Raw genomic sequence first — 20,209 nt, forward strand, 5'->3', positions numbered from 1 at the left:
CGTTTTTATATATCTTTCATATTCTTCTAGTTATTGTCATGTAAGAAATATATAGAAAATAATGATAAGTAATTCTAAATGTATATAATAATCATTCTGAGAATAATTGAAATTTTATAACATGCTTTTCAATCATTTATTTTGTCAAAATCCTTTCATTTTAAAATATAAGACAAAATTTTTACATGTGTGTATATATGTTTTGAGAGTTACAATAACTTTTATTTTTTTACTTCTTTGATATTCCGGAAGACGTTAATTGGAAATTCTTTTGAAAGATGACAGAACGCATATTGAACTTTTGTCCACGTGACATTCCATTTTGTATTTTATATGAATGTGAAATTTTTCGAAGAGAGAAATACTATTTGACATATAATATTATAATGTAAACTTTCATCCATTTGTAAAGCAAAATAACAAATATTCTCGTAACTGTGTAAACGGAAATGGTGGAAAATAGATCACGCGAAAACATAAGATCTGCTTTGAAATATTTATACACGTACATATTTACAAAAAAAAAAATGTAAATATTTCCCAACGTTTTTATCTTAAATATTTTGATATTAAGGGAAAAATAGAACAAATGTTATTTAATAAAATTTTCTCTCTCTCTACATATCTTGTGAAAAAATTACGTGCAATTTTTTATATAAAATGTAAAGAACAACATATGTATAATTTTTTCTCAAATATTATTTATTATTTAAATAAGTTACTATTCGATAAATTAATTCGCTTGAACAACACAACCGAGTGATAAAGTGCACATTGCGACGATAAAGAAATTTGAATTTCGATTAGCGTGCTAAAGTTTGTAATACATTATGCCCGAAGAAAAGAGAGGGTGTCTCAATCAAAAGAAACCGCGGTGTCTCGCGCTTTCTTTCCATAAAAGTTTCTGCCGATTGGTCTCTCCTTACTATGCAAAAGCGTGTCAGGAGTACAGTTCTCGTCGTAAATTCTGAATTCTACAAGCTATACGTACGCGGTATGGGTGGGATTGCCATGGTCGCTTGTCTCCTTTTCAGCCTCGAAGTAAATTATGGAAAAGCCGTGAAAGAACCGTGCGGAGAGAAGCTACGCGAAGATTGACGGAGCATAAAATGTCAAACATAGCGCCGATTCTTTAACCTTTGAATTTGCAGGCGGATGTATTCGTCCTATAAACTCGATAAATTACACCGTGAATAAAAATGAAATTATAACGACTCCTGAAAAATATTTCATCCGCTGTTATCAATTCAAGCACTATAGTCTGACACCGAGTGTAATGTATTTGTTCTTTGATAATATAATTGCTTTAACAATATTTGATATACAAATTTCAAACTTAATTACAATTTTTAAAGATTGTAGAATAAAAATTAAATTAACTCTGTGTACATGTATGTTCGTGTGTGTGTGAGAGATGGAATTCCCAGATTTTCTAATAAAATAATTAAATGAACTTTTTATAATTCACTGCAGTGTAATCCCGCATAAACTCCAAAATAAACAATTATTCTCTCTCACGTTCAATGAAATTTAAAATATCGCTGTACTAATAATTATGTCAAGAATACTGACATCATTATTTAGTATATACTAATAAAAAATTAATAATAAAAATAATAATAATAAAAAATTCCTACCAGAGCTATTGTGGTCATTGTCCTTTCGAAGAAAGACCGATGTGTATACACATTTTTTACTGTATAACGAGAGTTTTGTGCGAAATTCAATTTTTAAATTCACGGAGATGATTTCTTCACATGAATAGATGTTACGGAAATAGGAAATGCTTTCAAATAAAGGCAGAGGAGTTTTCATACATTTCTCTCTCCTGGGCAATTTCCCAAAATTAATTAGCTAACATTTCACGTGCAGTCCTTGATTCTCTTGCATTGTAATTCAACTCTTCAGAATGAAACGTTTTTGTTCGACATTGTGAATTCGTATTGTGTTTCGATAGACCCGGATAGAGAGCTTTTCGGTTCCCAATGTTGACGAAAACTTAAATCGTAAAAGTTTAATGGGGTTACAGTCTGCAAAGGCCGTTTCGCTCGTACGTTCGATACGTGCATCAAAATAGATAATCCACTTTTGGTAAAGTTTGATATCGATTTCATTTTATTATGATATTATAATCGCCGAAAATGTGATAAGAAATATGTATCTGAATGAAACAGCTAAATTAAAATCGTCACGTAAAAAGATTTTTCAATAAAGTCTGATAAATATCTTTTCCAGAATTTTTCTTTTTTTTTATATTTTAAATTATTAGTCAATCAAATCACACATGGTATGATTTGATTGATGAATTTTACGTGTCACAAAACAAAAAAATCAAATAATTTAAATATTCTCTCCGTGACCGCAAAAGATCAAAAATTTCTTTTAAAAAGTTTGAAATAGAAAGGGAAATATTAAGGGAATACAGGAAAAGAAAAGAAGCTGCGAAAAAGAAGGGAGGACTGGAGGTTTTATTCGCTAGGAGCGAATCAGAAGTTATCCGAGAATCAACCAGTCGGGACTCTTTTATTATGGCACCTTTAATGAACTTTAAAATAGCTCGTGAAGACCGATTATGGCCATTCCTACACATCACGCGGCGCCATGAGAGCCGCATATCCAATGTGAAAAAGTGAAAAGGAGAAAAAAGAGGAAAAAGAAAGAAAGAGAGAGAGAGAGAGGAAAAGAGTGAAAAAAGATGATACCAGTCACGTTTCATTGACGAAAATATTTAAGTCCAATATTTGCACGATAAAAAAATTACTTGTAAATAGCAATTATACGTCCCGAGCTCGGCAGAAACTTCGACTAATTGAGGCAAACTTTTCGGCAAGCTTGTGAAGCAAAGGCATGTCGAAATCGAGTTTCCAAGCGATATTGTTATCGACAACGTTAGCCGCGGTCGTTTGGCAATTCCTTTCCGCCTCGTATCTCCATCTATCCGGTACTTTCGCGAAGTTATGTCGTTTCGGAAGTAAACAATGTTGAAACTCCAATGCAGAATGCCGAAATCAAATAGCATTATGCCAATATTGTCGATTAATCGATATTAATATCTTTACGCTTACAATTGGTACAAAATCTGTATTGAATTGTTCTATCTTAAAATCAATTTTTTCTGATACAAAAATCAAATAGAATTAAAGAATCCAGAGGAAAAATGTACTAAGTCAATTTTAAAGTAAAGCATTTTTAAAGGTGCGTATTTTTTTAAGTGAGTACTGATAATAATTTCATATTGTTCTATAACACTTAAAATAATCTTGGTTACAATAATAACTCATTTTGTATATAATTTTACTTACTAAAAATTAAAAATTTCTCTTTATTGATGTAAATATATTATTTCTCTGTACGCACACCTTCTTCCACCACTTTTTTTCACTCCTTCGATCTAAACAGGTTTTTTATTTTTACGATAGAATAATCTAAAACTACTTCATCAGAATTACGATATCGTCTTGTTATCTTATAAAGAAAAATGGACTTAGTTCATTCTTCTCTTGAACTCGTCAACTTTTAAGAATTGTTAATCTCGATTTTACTCAAAACTGAATAAAATCAATTTTTCAAATTCTCTCACGTCTGCACATGTAGAGTATAAACGGGTTCGGGAACAGAGGAAGATTGTACACGTAAATCAGAAAGAAAAAATAATCGACTTGATCGTAGCTCAGAGTTTTACGGGGGATCGCCGGGCTCTTATCCCATCGTCTGTGATGCGCCGGAATCCCAAAGCCAGTCGTTCCATGACCGAAAATCATATATTTGGCCGAGAGGCACCGGCACACCGACGTCATAAATCTTCGGCTTTATGTTACGATCCTGAAAATGCGCCGCGCAACGCATTGGCGACACGCCAACGATCGGCCAGACGAGTGCGGGTCGCGTTTCCGTGCGCGGAAACACATCTCGACATGTCGTGGACATGCAAAATAGGCGTTTCCTATATCGTTCATGTCAATTAATTTCGGAAACATCCCGAATTGACACCTCGCAATCGATAGTATTGTATTATTCAAGAAATTATGAGATCCTCTATCGAGAAATGATTCGGGAGTCATGGGAAGATACGAACTATCGATAGTGAGAAGGTCATTAAACGAAGGGGAGAGTTATCCAAAGATTAGTTAGAGATAGCGAGAAGAATTCTCTGTAGGAAGCGTCCCCCATTCTACAGAAGATCATAGGTACGTTCATCCGTTCCCGATGCTCCTTAACGATCGTTAAGAGCCAATAAATATTTTTCAGTATCATGATACTCGAACGGGGGGCGAGGGAGATCTCTCACAGATGAGCGCGATAAAATATTTTCTAGTTTATATGCTAATGTCATGAGAGAGCTAGATGTCCGTAGAATACGTGAGTACGCTCAATGCACGACAGCATCTCGCTTCTCGTATTTTCTTTCGCGGTTATTCTTTCCTGTAGTTCGTTCTCATGGCGCATAAGATTGCGAATTTGGAAAACTCTCGCTCTTTCGAGAGCGAGGAATCAGATCAGAAAATTAACAGACGAATGACGGTGAGAAAAAGTCGAGATCAGAAAAAATAAATCCACTGAATTAGGAAGAAAGAGAGTTCATCGATAAATATTTTTAGTTTACTATTACGAGTACACTTGGCTGAAATACATGGCGAGAATGCATACTGCAACTGATTGTCGACCCGCGGATATGACGTCACGCGAAAGAATAATTCGCGATTCAAATCACAATGCAATTTCAAGATAATTCTACTAAAGAACAGTCTTAACTTTTATATAGCTTATTTCAACGGCAATGTATCTACTAGAAGTTACTTTCTCCCATTTATCTCTCACACGTATACGATATGGATTGGAAGTATATAATATATTATACTAATATTTTACATATTACTTGTGTAAAGAAAATTTGATTTTCGCTCGGCAGATTGTATTTTTCGTAAAAGCAAAATAATACTTTTGTAGTACCTGTAATTCCGTACGTAGCAAATTAAAACGTAAATGGCAATTATTGCATCTTACTCTGAACTATTTCATATAATGATTCAATTTTATCTTTACTCTCAATTTACTCAAGTGCAATTTATTTATCATCTATTAGATATTGTGCGATATCGCAAGAGGCATTAACTCAAGAGAGACGAAATTGTCTCGCTACTGTTAGGATATTACCACGTTACTAGTTATATATAATATTATAAGTAATAAGACTATATCCGCTTATATAACAAGTTCAGACTTTCATCTACTTATAATAACTATAGGCTTAGGAAATTTGAAGGTATTACCTTAAAAATCTGATGTGATCTTCCAAAAATGAACGCGCTTCCATCATTATCGTAAAATATCGATATAAATTAATTAATAATTAATTCAGCTATATTGAAAAAGCGCGCTGATACAAATCATTAATGTCAAAGTATTTATTAGAAAGCGAATTGTGTTTCAAAGCATGTTCAATGACAACCGAATGTTTTCCTTCCAAAATTACGTGCGTTCTCTTTCCGGCTGTATTATTATTTATATAAACTATATATATATATGTATATTCGCTATCTCCTTTTTCGAAAGCATCGTCACTTAAGGTTTGTCCAACTCGAGCTACCTTTTCCGTCTTTGTTAAGTGTAGGGTGGCGGGGCCGGCAGGATTCGGCCTGCCGGGTTTAGATTAAATCAGGAATCGAGTCGAAATCGAGAGGCGAGACGAATCGAGAGGCGGCCCGTAATTGGCCTTGCTTGCTCTCGTACGCCGTCGATCTCGGTTGCCGGCGCTTCTAGAGTCCCGGCGACCCGTCGAGTCGTTAATCTTTCCGGGGATATACTTGATCATTGCACGCCTCACTACATCTTCGTTTACGTCGAAAGGGGTCGAGTGCCGACAATTTCCCGATGCCACAACGCCATCTCTGCATTGCTAGTAATGAAAGAAGACCGGCTCTAATTGGGCACCTATTTTATTATTCATCGCCGCAGATGCAGAACTTAGAGCTCTTTCTTTTTATTTTTTTCTTCCTACACAGGATATTATCGCGAGTAACACATGTACAGATTGAGATCTGCTTATTTCGCCGACGAATCATTGAAAATGTTTAAGTTCGCAGAAAGTATCTATTGATAATAAATAATCAATATGTTAAATGTCTTGAAGACTGACAGAAAATAAGAAAGTAATGATCATAATATAATCAAATGTTTTTTTTTTTTTAATTTTCATTTGATTTGTTAATGTTTTAATGAAATAAAAAAAAGGTTTTTCAGAAAAAAATTTTAATAAAAAATTTTATGTCAGTTATTGGTTAAGTATTATCTAAAAAAATTTAGTTGTCTTAGTAAATATCCTAATTATTGGTAAACATACTTCTTATGACACTTTTGATCTCTCGCTGCACGTATTTCGATCACGTGTACACGACGGCAAACGCAACGAGTTACCTTAATTAAACGAAAGCCGGATAAGATCCCGAAAACTTTTTCAACCCGCTTTTCCAGTGATAGGGATAATGCGATTAAAGTTGTACTCTGACGACGATGTCGACTGATTGCGCGTCATCGCAAAAAGACTAGAAAGTATTTGCAACGATATTTCAAAGGTTCCTTATCGTTTTATTTAAATATTAGCATTAATCACCAGATATGCCAAATTTAATAGAATCGCCACAAAAAAATATCTATTATCGATTTCGTTCCATTAAATACTTATCTTGCGCATGAGTGATGGATATGCATACGCGATAATTTCCGTCGTATAATTTTGATCGAAGCAATTATCGCAACGCACCGGTTACATTCGAATAATAAAAGATAATAAATGGATTTAATCTATAAAATCTATACATTTTTACGATTCATTATACTCGAAGGAATGTAAATTGTCTCTCTCATTTGGCGTGGAAGCGTTAAAATAGCAATTATATATGCTATATTAACGCGAATTTTCATACAATTAAAAGAAATATGACGAAATTGAATCTTCGCGATAACGTATCATAAACCGGGATCATAAACATAACGCAAACTATTAGTTTATCTTTTGAGTTTAATCAAATTATTTTCTCGCGGTCAACTCGCTCCTTCTTATATCTCCGTAGGATCGATTCGTATATTTACAAGCGGATCGTCGCAGCAAGCGAACGATAATCCCTTTATACGGCGTATTATCTGTTTGTGAGACGCGTGCGGAGAACGATAACGCTGTTTCTCCACCTCTCGCACCACTCTACCTGTTATCGTTCCAAACACTTTGTGCATCCGCGTTGCGAGGGGCGCATGCATGTATAACTATGTGTAGTAGGGCAAGCGTGCCCTGCCGATGTGTATCCCCACGTGCATACCGTACGTCGTTATCACGTACAACATAACGGGACAAAGGCTGTCGCATGTTCGAGCGATTCGTACGCGCGCCCGCGAGCTGGACTCTCCATAGTTTCGTGATTATCGCGGAGAAAGATAGAGAGAGAGAGAGAGAGAGAGAGAGAGAGATGCACACACGGAGAGCGTGCGCGTGCATCACACGCTCGCACTCACGTGCGAGTGCACCGGAAATTATGCCGTCCGACCATGCATAGAAATCGCTTATGGGGAAACATAACGTGCGCGCGTGCTGCCGGATCGCTGCTCGCATCTTCATCGTTTTTGATTTTTCAATACGCATCGTCTATGTTTTCGTGTTGTCTTACTTACTTTAGAATCAATATTTTACTTTCAACAAATATTCGTTAAATATTGAAAATTACAACAATATCACTTTTACACTTATAACTTCATAAATGTTTTTTATTCCAATCGCTATTTTTTTATTTGTAAATAATTAGTATATAATAAAGTTATAATAATAATCGAATATGTAAAAAGCTTAAATAGATTCGACGTAATGCGATTGGACGCAGTTATGTTATTCGTTTTCAAGATTTATTGAGAATACAATCATCTGAATCAAGTTTTAGCGGCAAAATGTCTCGTGACAGATTACGGTTCATATTCACGTGGGTAACACAGACAATCGAGAGAACGGAATCTCGTTGATATACGGATGTAATTACCCTCGTTTAACGATCTGAACGAGACTCTGTAACGTTATTTGGCGTTGCGAGCCACACAATATAATGACTTGTCAGCCGCATTGCAACTGCGATGAAACCGAGTTAACTATGAGATTAAAGCAGTCATCCCATAGGACTTTGCTGTGTATACACGCTCAACAGTTAGCTTGCTAGCAGGAGGTATTTTTCTAAACACTAATTATACGCAATTAACACAATTCCCGCTTCGCCTCTGACGATTTTACACGAGTAGATAATGTATGATAAACTATTGTAATTTAATCGAGTCTACCTGTTACTGTAAGTTTCTCTGATGAAGATTAAATTTTATAATACATCAAATATAAAGATTCGGCGATTATATTTATGACGAAAATTGCGAGAAAAGGTGGAATATGGCGACAAGGAGCAAAATATTCGAGAGAAGACACAGGAAGGCCCTGCGGGCAATAAGCCGATAATCTCCAGAAGAAGAAATATTCTCCTTGGGACTGAATGTCACATTATTTTGATATAATGCGGTATTTACGGCTTTTATGCCCTCCTTCGACCACCGAACTCGCGAATGCCATATGTTTGGAGAGAAAGAGAAAGAGAGAGAAAGGAAGATTGTTTACCTACCGCAAAAGGGAAATACAGACCACTGGACCTATGCGATACCACATACCAATGTTACCTTAAGATTTAATAAAGGTATATTAACGCGGCGATAAGCATTGAAAATTTTTTTTTTTTTCAAACTTTTAAGTAATGACGTAAATCGTGTCTATATCTCCAATTCGTCTGTTGCGAAGGATAGAATCACTGCGGTTCCCAATAAAAATCGAATAAACCGTTTATATAATATTTCCCCAGAGAAGATTATAGAGAAAGAAGTTTAAAAAAGATAAATAATGTTGAAAAAAAAAAATAAATAATGTTGAGAGAGATGAAAGATGCCGACAGATGAAAAGAAATGTGCTCTTTAATAATTTCTTACTGTTAGATTATTTTGGCAGATATATGTATGATTTTTTATAAACCATGAGACGACATAACAAATCTTGTAAGAGAATGTTTAGTTAAATAATTTGACTGAGGAATTTGAGAATTTAGAGCTAATTTAATTTCACTAATTACGATTTATATCAATTTTTTACGTTAACAAGTGATAATAATGCATCACAACATTCCATTATTCTACGCTCAAGTCGGATGTGAAATATGTAGAGCGGAAAAAGCAGTCGGAGAAAAAGATAGTTAAACTCGTCGGAGAATCAGCAGATACGAGAGTAGTCAGACAAACTAACAAATGTCCCCAATGAATAATAATAGCTTGGCTTAATTTGTATTGCCTTTACATCGGACGAGACGTTCTATCACATCATTCATCAGATTCAAAATTTATTTACTCAAATTTTGAAAAAAGATTACTTAAAAATCTTATACTTTCGATAGTTAAAAAAAATATACATGTGTATATAAAATATACGATGCATTTCATATTATTCTTTATTTTTATTATTAAAGCGTTACTTATTTAGCATTCCAAAAAAAATAGTTATATGATAAAAATTAACAATAATAATTAAAAAAAATAACAAGATATCGCTTTAATTATCAATAACCTTATACACAAAATACAATGTGACACCAAAATCTTAGCAAAATATAAAATGCTCTTGCTTTATGACGATAAGATTGATAAAAATTGAATAAAAATTGAATATTTCATAAATATGATGAGACTTTAAGAAAATGTAACAAGCGATAAAATAGTGAAATTTTACATCTTGTTTTTTTTTTCTAAATAAGATCAAATTGTGCGCAAGCACAACTTTTTCGAAAGAATAACTTTCTCGAGATTCCTAACCGAGTTCACTGTATTTTCTTCCAGAAAAGTTAAGAATTTTGGCAAGTGCAATGAAATATGGAGGCACTTCCATAAGTAATCTTGCTGCAACACCAAAAATTTCAAAAAGTTCCATACATTAACCGAAATTTTACTTCAACATCTTTGACATACTCGACAAATCTGCTTTTATTTTATCTCGAAAGAAAAGACAGACATTATAAAAACAAATAAGTAATAAAAAATTTTTAATATTTATTATGAAGTCAATTACGACTAATTAACGATACTGCTACCTTTGCAGTTTTAAAATGCTAATAACATCTGTATGTAATTCATGTAACTCATTTTATATAATACATTTAAGTTTGAATTACTTTATATTTTTCCATAGTATTTCCATTCTATTAAAATATAAAATACAATATTATAATATTTTCGAGAGAAAATCAGAAAACTTGCTAATGTTAAATTTAGTTATTTCACAATTCTCAAAAAGCAGTGCTTAAATTGCAACTCGAATTCAAGTTAGTTATTTCAGAGACTGATCATTTATGCAGATCTGTCAGCTTAGCTTGATGAAAACCGCGCGAGATTGTAATTACGTGAATCCGGATGATAGAACCATACGTCAGTAGAGATGAGATAACAGTCGTTCACACGCATTTCACGAAAGCTTGTTAGAAACAAATTCAGTGCATAATTAAAATGTTAAAGTGCATACGATTATAATCATAATATTTTGATTAAATATTAATATCAATCTATCTAATATTTCATCAAGTTAATGACACATGTAATTCCCGTGATATCAATTCCTGACAAATAATCTGAGAGATATAAAGAATTTATAATTTTATTAATTTTTAAAACACACAGCTATACATAACACTATGCAGTTTAGAATATTCCATGTATTCTCAGAGTACGTTTCGTCAAATTTTATATAAATGTCCATTCAAAATAATTCATTGATTACAATATTACATATGCATCGTTAATCAGTTGTAAATTTTAGTAAATACAATATACATATATATATATATATATATATATATATATATAAATTTTATATTTTATATATATTTATTATATATATATATATATATATATATATATAAATTTTATATTTTATATATATTTATTATATATATATATATATATATATATATATATAATATATATAAATTTTTTAATAGTGGTATAATTCCATTAATAATATTTTCTTCACATACATATAAATACTATACAATACAATTTAATAAATGTTTATATATAATTACATTTTTCAACAATACTGGCCGTATATGCGTTACTGATTAATAAAATTGTTTCAAGTGTGAACAATAGTTATCTGTAATTATGAACAACCGATGTATACTGCCTTAAATATTGCTTATTGCAACATTGATGCATTTATAGCGGCCTGAGCAAAGTGAATGTTATTTTAAAACATAAAATCAAATGAGCTTCCCAACAACGCGTACGAAAAGTTTGTACTCTCGGCCAATTCCAACACGCAATTTGACTCGCGTACGCGATACAATTTGTCGAACCTTAACGAGTACATATTTTTGTTTTCCAAAAAATAAAAGAGGAAGATGGAGAGAAGCACGGAATATCAATGACTGCGATCGAAGCTTATACGCGATGAGTTTAATCACGTAGCTCGCGTTTCGAGCGCGCGAGTCAGTGAGAAACAAGCGAAAAGTACAAATACGACCCATCCCCCCGCCCCTCCCTCCCGGGGATTGAATCGCCGAGGGGCACATCACTACACAAACATATAAAAAAAAACCAACTGTCTAGCTGTAACGCTAACAACAATGGAAATATCCATCCAGTAACTGTTATTAACAGATTTCAACAGAGTATAAAAATCTAACAAAATATAGATGATGTAGTCTAAAAAAATGAAAAATCGTCTACGCGTTTTATCAAAAAAATTATACACATCCCTCAAGCTGGAAAGAAATTTTGTATTTCTTTATGAACTTCTCGTAAGAAAAAACGTACCCATATATATATATTATAAAATTGGAGAGAGAGAAAGAGAAAGAGAGAAAACTCTGTATTATAATATATTTAAATATTGATTAAATAAAAATTTTATTTTAACAAGACTATACTTTGAAATTTTGAAGCGTACTCTCGCAATTATTACATTTAGTTAACCATTTTAGGAGGTTAAAAGACAAGAACAATCTTTGGACATATAAAAATATTCTTTCATTCGATCAAGGCGAGTCTCGTCACATTTAGTGCGGAATTATGAGATAGCAGCGGCTAGCGGGACATCCTTTAAGGGATTCGCTCGTATCCTTGTACAGCGGGATGTGCGACATGCAAGGATTTACGAGCAATAAAATAGCAATAACGAGGGCCACGTTGGTATATCGCGAGAACGACCGTGGATGCTGCATTGTGGCTCAGGACATCCCGCGCGAGTCCTGTCCTCCGCGAATCCCCGCATCCCCGCTCTCAAGGACAATGTGCTTTATGTTCCGCGAGACGCAGAAGGAAACGCGCAGGTGTTTATACGCGAATTCATCTATTCCCTTTTTATGTGACGAAAGATGCAATCGCGTAAGATTCTATTCATCGCGAAAATCGTTGTCATGTTCTTGCTTCTATGATTAAAATTTATTGATGAGTTTTGACAGCTGACATAAATTGCAAACTCAATAATATGATCAATAATAGCTAGTAATGCTCAATAATGATCGCGATAAATGAAGTTGAAAAATCGCGCGTAAAACGTCTATAGTTAATATCCTCTTTTCATGTCTATGTGAACGCGTAGATAATATACTTAAGAAATGTATATATTTTTTTCAACAATGAAGAAATATATATTATCTCTGAATATCATCTATTTTTATCGATGCTCGTAATAGGTGACGTTCCTCTTTTAAAAGATATATTGAAAATACCGATAGCATTGGATCAAAAAATTCCTGTACGCATCTAGCCAACCTCTTTCACGATAACTTGTATAAGAGTTTACGGCGAGTCGTAAAACGGTCCTGAGTCTCTTTCGCATTCTCAATAAAAGTGACTGCGACTAATACAATGGCCTTCGACCAGAAACCATCACTGCGGCGTCCCGTACTTCGGTTCTTTTTACAGCCGGATTGAAGCATCGATTCATCGGACAATATTCTTAGACCATATTACGATTTTAAATGATATAGACGGGAATATTTCGAACGAATGATTAAGAGTTGATGCTTAAGTGCAGTAATTTCAAACACGTATCTAAACGTCTCTACTAGATGTTCAAATCTAAATTCTGAATTTATCACTTCAACTTATAAAAAAGCAACTGAATTCAAAACTTGATCGCAGCCATAAATGCACATCAAAATCAGATTTGTACTATTTTATTATTTTGCATCTAAGAATGTAAGTGATACCGTTAATTTTTCTTACAATACAATTATCGGTTTCGACAAATTAATCAAACAAAAATTGATAATTATTAATAAGTCTGGTCATCTTTATGTAGAGTTCAATGATCAATTTTTAATCAAGAATATTTTTGCATCTAATTAAGTCTATTTTATAATGTAAATTAATAAAAAACATATATATCTCATGTTATACTCATAAAATTATAAATATGATAATTAAAAATAAAAATAATTTTTTATCAAATATATGTTACAAGAAGATAAAAGGATTTCTTTTTTTTTCTTTTTTATTAAAATCGAATAGCGATAACTTCTTACTTAATTTTATGACAAATATATATATATAGCTTAATTTTCTCTTTTCAATAAATATGTACTTAACTAATTTCACGGAAACGCGAAATATTTTTCATATTATACCAAAAAGTGTAGGGAAGGAAAATTTACATCGTGCCAACTTTCCCCGGATGCTCTTCGAATAATTTTCTCGCGCCAGCTTCACCGACTTTATCTCCCGAGAACGGAGTACACGGTGCATTCGCCGGTTAAAGGTCGCGGACCTCTAATCTTGAGTGGGTCGAAACGCAAGGTGGCGAGCACTTGGGCGAGGTCGTCCTATATTTAAGGGACCTTTCCCATAAAGGACAAAAGTTGTGCGCCGTATCGCAGATGCGCGAGCCGGGCCGCCGCGCTGCAAACGGTTTTAACGTCTCGGTCGTCCGGAGCCGGTAATGGCCCCGGTCGGAATAGTTTCAGAAAAATGGCCACGGCGGCTGAACTTACAGTTAAATAAACGCCGGCGTGTCCGTGTGCGGCCTGGATAAAACGATTTACTGGCGCCCCCGCGAGCGGATAACGCTCGCCATTTGTACGTAATTCGAGCGGGCGCTCTCGCGTTATCCGCTCCGCGAAATTGTTATGGCAAAACTAGTTTCCGTCCTGCTACGTCGCAGGTATCCGGGTTACCTGACTGGGTGGCGAACCTCGAGTCACTACCCGCTGAAATCGTGGCCCCTCCAAATCCAGGAGAAATTAAGGTTTTACGATATTTTGTTTTAAGATGACATAACGTTTGGATAATTATTAGTTTTATGATTCAAGACAAGCAATTAATGAGGCAATTTTAAATGCAATGGTAATGTTATGTATCTTTTGTTATTTTATTTTTATTCAAGTTTTAAGGCAAATATCGCGCAAGTTTTTAACATAAAAATGTATTTCGTGAAGCATTCACATGTACATCATACACATATATGTACGTACATCCTTTTTAGAAATTATCCCGCATGCCTTACTTTCAATCTCAAATGTATCGCATCAATATTTAGCGCTTCAACATTCCAAGTGTTAATCGTAAGCGTATTTTCTGGTTGCGCTACTTATACCGCGACAATTATTCTACGACGTCGTCGCTACGAACGTGCTCGAATTCAAGGGACGCGTTACATCTTAATTACGTTCACGTCGTCGGATACGAATCCAGAAATTCGAGCCCGTGTCTGCGAACAGGGAAAGCTCGTAGGTGGAAGCCGGGGAAGAATGTCCGCGGATTAAGTGGAACGAACGTGACTTAAATCCATTGTAACCCCTTGGAACGTCGGTATCGTTTGTAACCGTCACCGTTGTATCTACAACGCGAAACAGGACGAGAGAAAGAGAAGTGAAAAAGAAAGAGTGAGAGAGGGGGAGGGAGGAAAATGTGGAAGGGCCAAGATTAAGAAAGTAAGGAAACAGAGAAAAGGGTGAGATAGAGATAGAGAGAGAGAGAGAGAGAGAGAGAGAAAGCGAGAGAGAAGTGAGGGAGGGGTTCTCTTAATCTCGCCTTTACGTGCGCTTGACAAACGAGGAATGCGGATGACACTGGCATTGTACTCCCCCTCGTATTATCCGTACGATCGCGCGGATCTCGCATTCTACTTGGCGGGCGTCTTTTGCAGCACCTCTCATTTGCGTGTTGCCGCGATGAAGATATCGACTTAACACCTAGATGCACTCGAATTGCTTGGAGAAAGGAAGGGGAAGAAGAGAGAAAGAGAAAGAGAGAGAGAGAGAGAGAGAAGTGGGGGGAAAAAGCAGTTCTTACCCCATGGGCACGAACGTCTCGTTGTTGAAACGGCATTCTTTCGCTAATGGATATGGTTCCTGCAAACTTGATATCCACCGAGTCGTTACGTCTCTCTACTCGCAATCCGAGGAACTTTCCTCCGATTCTTTTAACGTTGGAATTTTCTTGTCGAGAGAGTCGCAGCAAATTCAACGATTAAAAATTCAAGTTTTGGATAATATCAGGATTGACAAAGAAAAGGCCACAAGCTCAGTTATGCATAGCATGTTCCGATATTTAATTAAAGCGTCGCGAATAAAATATATAAAATCAAGAGATCTTTCTTTGTGTCGTTCGTATATCTTATATATATGCATGTATAATAAATATGCGATACAAAATAGACATGCAAATTTAAACATGCATTTTCAAAATGATATATCGATTCGTATAATCAATATAAAAGAATTATAATATAAAAGTTATATGATAAAAAGTTATATTACTATTTCAAATATCGTAGAGAAACAAATGCATCTGATTTACATTTTCCTTTTTACACCATGTTTCATTCGCACTTCATAATTCATAATATGTTTAGTGATCGCTGTTGAAACCTCTGTTTTCACTTGGACGAACTTAACGACGGACGTTTACCGCGCTAATATATCCCTACTGCCATTATGTCAGCGGCTAGAAAGGCCAAAGTATTACAAAGTTGGAGTTGCAAGTTACCTCGCATTCGCCATTGTTAAAGTTCTCTATGAGTTCTCGTCTCCTTGCCTTCAGATAACAGTATCATCTCACATTTTAGTTTGAAGTTTGTTGGCCGTAAATTTTACATTTCAAAAGAATTGTAAACACGCGCGCGCATATATATATATTCACAGTTAGATAATATTTCATATCTTCAATTTCTAAAGATTTAAAAGATAACAAAATTGCGATTGCGTAATAAAAATACTTGAGCTATATTAAAACACATTTTTAATATGATACATTAAGATACACTTCTATATAATATAATTTAATATGATATGTCAAAATACATTTCTAATAGAGCTTCCATTCTAAAGCTGCAGATAGACAATCAGCCTTGAAAGCTATTTACATAGGCAAATCAGATTATTTCGAATTTGTATTTTCCTGTTAAAGAGCTAAACACCATTTTGTATATTATAATATTTATATTAATATTATTATATATTATAATATTTATGTTAGAAGAATATATAATTTTATCTCATTTGCATTTTTATTTTAAAAAAGATTTTTTTAAATTTTTCTCAGAGTTTGTCTCTTATCATATTCGCATCTAATTTTATAAATATCAAACAAATATTGATATATACAAAAAAGTCATATCATATATCGTAAGAGTTTTATTTAATAAAACGTGATGAGTAACGCGAGTTTAACGTAAAAATAATTATAAGTTCATTCATCCTCTTTTTGGTACGCAGTTTGTAGAAATCAATTATCGCATGCTACGGATGGTGATGAAAGCGGTCGTTATAACGAGCATATATCTCAATTAATTTTTGTTGGTATTGACATTGCTACAGGTGTCACAAATTAAAATATTGACAGTACCAATTTGATGTTCCGGCCAACGTAAAAATCAATTTCGATAAATCAGAGTAAGCTCGAAACTCGATTTGTCTTGTCATAAATGACTGGAAAAATTCAGCGGCAAAAAAATATTCATTTTCTCTTGTTATTGTAATAAAACTGATCTAGTAAATGTTAAAAAACCAGTAGTAATATACCTCTGTTGGCTTCTTACCAATAAAATATTGTACAATTTAATTTTCTAGCATTTAAAAAATGCATATATTTAATAACTCTTTGGCAGTTATTATTAAACTGTATAAAATTATTCAAATTTACGTGAGAAATTCAAGAAAAAATTTTATTTCAAAGTGTGTGTGCTAAAAAATCCTTTTTTTTCACAATTTGTGATATCTAGATTAAATGGATAAATGTCTTTCTCTCTGTGCGACAGTGCGAATGCAAAATACGAACAATGACAGAGATTCCGAAGAAGTTGAGAGTTTACGACGTTCTCACGCTCAAGACTGAAGGCTATAGTTCTTTTTCACGACTATATTAACTTATAGTCAGCAGCAAAGAAAGAACGATGAACGAGAAGCAACAGTCCTCTTTTTCCTCCCTCTCTTCCTTGCTTCCCCTTTTTCCCTTTAATTTATATCGATTGTTGATTTTATAATTCAAAGTATGTATATATATATATATGTTAATAAAGAAATGTCAAATCTCAGCTTTCACATACGTAATAATCCAGCAGTCCATAGTAGTCCATACGTCTCTAACATGACGTGTGCACTTTAGAACGTTGCTCTCATTCTACAGCTTTAAATAGATAACCAGGCTCGAGTGCTATTTATATGAACTGGAGACCAGTTGGTCTCCAGTTTTTATATTTGTTGCTAGAGAGCCACAAGGTCTAATAATAAGTGTTAACAAAGATTTCACGGTCTACAATATGCCTATAGTCTGTTAATGTAAGCATCGGAATTTCAAGATACTTCATAGAATCAGTTCTGTAGGAGTTGATCTTATTCTCTCTTCCTATAGCATAGGAATTGATGTAAATAGGATGAGAAGCGAGATAGCCCACTTCCTTCGGCGTGAGAACGACACGAGTTCTCGACCTGTTCGAGATCTCTGTCATCGGTGATCGTTTATCTTCTGCACTCAATACAAGGGTAATGGAACGGAGGGCTGTCTGCGCGGTCTACTAAGTTTTGAAAAGAAAAATATTTTTTCTCTACGTCGATAAAATTATTTTTGAATTAGCTTGCAAAATTTTACAGTTAATTTTGTTCATAATATAAATATTACAAAATTTCATACAATATAATAGTTAAAAGAATTATTAAATCTTTCTGCATTAAAATAATGTTGTTTTTTTTTATATAAAAATATAATATATAATATAAAAAGATAATATAATTTCAATTATCAGTATCTTGTCTACAACAGCGAATGATAAATCCTGACTTTTTCTCTTTCTTAATTCAAGAGCAGTAAAATAATAAGAAATTCAAATAATATGCGTTATAAATTTAAAGTTACAATTTAATTTGTGAATGTGTTGCATCTCAACATTATACGTTTAAATTGTAAAGTACAATCCCGACCACGGTGTAACAAAATTAACGCCACTGCATTTCACGCCGCGACTCATCTTCCTTCATTACCGCAATTTACATGACACAACAACTAATTAAGCGGCCCTGCGGTGCGACCGTTAAACGGCAGCGATGGCGGCGGTTTCGTTATCGCACATGCGTTTTGCGCGACAATGCGTTTTCGGGATAGTCCGCATCGCGTAGGCGCGAGTACACATGAAACGTCCGACGTAACGATTGCGCGAATGGGTGGCACATGTGTGTTCGGCAGCGTGCAAATGTCCCGCGGCGACATGCCAAGGCGACAGTAAACAATGTGGGCATACATTACTTCCATCCATTCCAGTATTAACGCATTGTGTTAGCATGCATCCGATCGCGAGGTCCATCAGCACCTTGTATATTCATTCATTCTCGTGCCTGCCGGACTCTTTCTTTTTCACATTTTCTTCTATTTCAAACTTAACGCATATATTTTTTATATATTTATTTCGGTAAAAAAGATATAGGATAAAATAAAGAAAACTCTATGGATCTTCTTCATCTACGAATTATTTAATCACTTTGGAGCTAATTATTTTCTTTTTAATATAAGGAATTATATTAGTAATTAATTGTCTTCCGCGCGCGTACTTTGCATTTATTCTCGGTATAAAACTTGATCAATTTTATTATTTTTTAATCATTCGATATTGTTATCGTTTTATCCTAAACTCTTAGATATATTTTATAACAATTTTATAACGATATATGCTATTATTTCTTTTGTCTTGTTAACGATATAAAGATCGCTTGTTACTGCAACAGAAAATCTAAACAGAAGCCCTTTTGTAAATGTACGCATCGACCCTTCACATCGCACTTCAATGCATCCAATCGAATGTGCATCTCGCGATTGCTCTTTTTTTCTCGCTTCTATCCCTTTCCCTCGTGGTTTTACTTCTTTTACTCTCGTTCCTTTCATTCTTTTTTAGCATCTTCTTTTTCAAAAAACGTTTGCGTACACCATTTCTTTTATCTTCGCCTTTGAGAACTAAGAGAACACTAACAATCGATTTAAACTTTTATACATTCTTTTTCTTTTATTAAAAATGTATCTGACAGAAATAATTATCGACTTTACTGAAGTAAATTTGCCATTTCATGCTGGAAGCTGGTATTATTTAAAAAATTTAAACTATTACCTTTCCTTCGTTCCCTAATTTTAGTTTTTCATGTCCTCGTTAACGTTGTAAAGATTGGTCGTTGACGTAACTTCATAAAGCAACGAGAGAAATAACTAGCACACGGCCGCGGATCCCCCAATGCAATATTCTTCTCTTTTATCGTCGTTCCTGCCATCTGCTTTTCTCCGTCTGCTCCACTTTTTCTCTATCGCAACTCGCTCTACTTGTTAGCTGTTTCTTTCAAACTTGCCGCTATAGAAAAAGGGAGCCGATAACTGCAAGTACGATACGAGGTCCTAACTAGTTGTCGGAGCAGAAGTTTGCTCGGTCAGAGGTTAAAAAGAGAGTGCCGTCCGTTTGTTTATTAGAGAAGTCGTAATTGAAACGTTAATTCCTCATTCTTTGGCGAAAGCCATAAACTTGTATGCAATTCAAAAGAATCGTCCAATAAAATAGCGCTTTTATATTTCAACTTTAAACATAATAAAATCTCTGATATATTTAAATAGAAATTTGTTACTCTCGTTATATCTTATAATTTCAATATCCTCTGTTATTCTTCTATTACCCTTTTGTATA

At 34.1% G+C, this 20,209-nt stretch overlaps 1 protein-coding gene and 1 non-coding gene across 3 annotated transcripts in view; one reads left to right on the forward strand and one right to left on the reverse strand.

Moving 5' to 3' along the window:
- The window catches only part of LOC126859043 (mannosyl-oligosaccharide alpha-1,2-mannosidase IA-like), a 271,648-nt gene that overhangs the window by 162,367 nt on the left and 89,072 nt on the right, over window positions 1-20,209 (reverse strand). The window lies entirely within an intron of this gene.
- Window positions 17,852-18,062, forward strand: LOC126859191 (small nucleolar RNA U3). The gene has a single exon (XR_007688772.1). It is a non-coding gene; the product is annotated as a small nucleolar RNA U3 (small nucleolar RNA).

Source organism: Cataglyphis hispanica, chromosome 2, assembly GCF_021464435.1.
Source record: "Cataglyphis hispanica isolate Lineage 1 chromosome 2, ULB_Chis1_1.0, whole genome shotgun sequence".
NCBI lineage: Eukaryota > Metazoa > Arthropoda > Insecta > Hymenoptera > Formicidae > Cataglyphis > Cataglyphis hispanica.